We start from the raw sequence: 1,123 nt of genomic DNA, 5'->3' as shown, positions 1-1,123 counted from the left end.
AGAATATCAGGGTTGGAAGGGACCTCAGGAGGTCATCTAGTCCAACCCCACTCAGATACAAACACACAAACATGTACTCTTGAGTGTCTAAATAAGAAAGGGCTGCCCTTTTTTGATACTGTTCCTCAAGCAAAATTCACCCCATGAAACTAGAATCACAGAATCACAGGACTGGAAGGGACCTCATAAGGTCATCTATTTCAGTCCCCTACACTCAAGATGGGACTAAGTATTACCCCTAGACCATCCCTGACAGGTGTTTGTCTATCCTGTTCTTAAAAATCTTCAATGATGGAGATTCCACAACCTCCCTAGGCAATTTATTCCAGTTCTTAGCAACCCTGACAGTTAGGACTAGTCTACACTGGCAACATTAAAGCACTGCTTCGGCTTTAACGTGGCTTGTATGGTCACGGCAGAGCACAGGGAGAGAGCTCTCCCAGCGCTTTAAGAAACCACCTCCACAAGGGGAATAGCTACCAGAGCAGCTACCAGCGCTGGTGCACTGTCTACACTGGCACTTTACAGCGCTGAAACTTGCAGGGCTCAGGGGGGGTGTTTTTTCACACCCCTGAGTGAGAAAGTTGCAGCGCTGTAAAATGCCAGTGTAGACAAGCCCTTAGGAAGTTTTTCCTAATGTCCAATCTAAACCTAAACAGAGCATTTTTGATTAGTTCCCTCCTGTATTTTGTAAGTTTCCTCCCGGTCTGCTAAGTCTCTTTACACATGATCTTAGCCATAGCTTGTGACCCAATTATTGCTTGAACTTGTTTTTACACAGCTTATCTCTTGCCTTTTTCTTGACTGCTGGACCCACTCAGACCAAGTGAGAGCTACATGGGCCAGGTCTAAAAGACACACATAGAGAATTCACATACACTAACACACAACCATGCAGAAAAGCAGAAAAGCAAATAAACTTGCTCACACACTACCACACACTGACACAGAAACAGACACTCACTGAGTCGCTAAACAAGAAAACACAGCTTGGTTTGGATTCTGTTTCTGGAGATGTTTAAACAGCCTGGCTGTTTAAAAATAGCCAGAGCTTCGCGAACCAGCTGAGCGGCGGCGAACCAGCTGAGCAGCAGGGGACAGCAGAGCAGCTCACAGCGGGAGT

The sequence above is a fragment of the Caretta caretta genome, chromosome 23 (genome assembly GCF_965140235.1).
Source record: "Caretta caretta isolate rCarCar2 chromosome 23, rCarCar1.hap1, whole genome shotgun sequence".
Taxonomy (NCBI): domain Eukaryota; kingdom Metazoa; phylum Chordata; order Testudines; family Cheloniidae; genus Caretta; species Caretta caretta.
The sequence above is the reverse complement of the archived record's forward strand: the minus strand, read 5'-3'. Positions refer to the sequence as shown.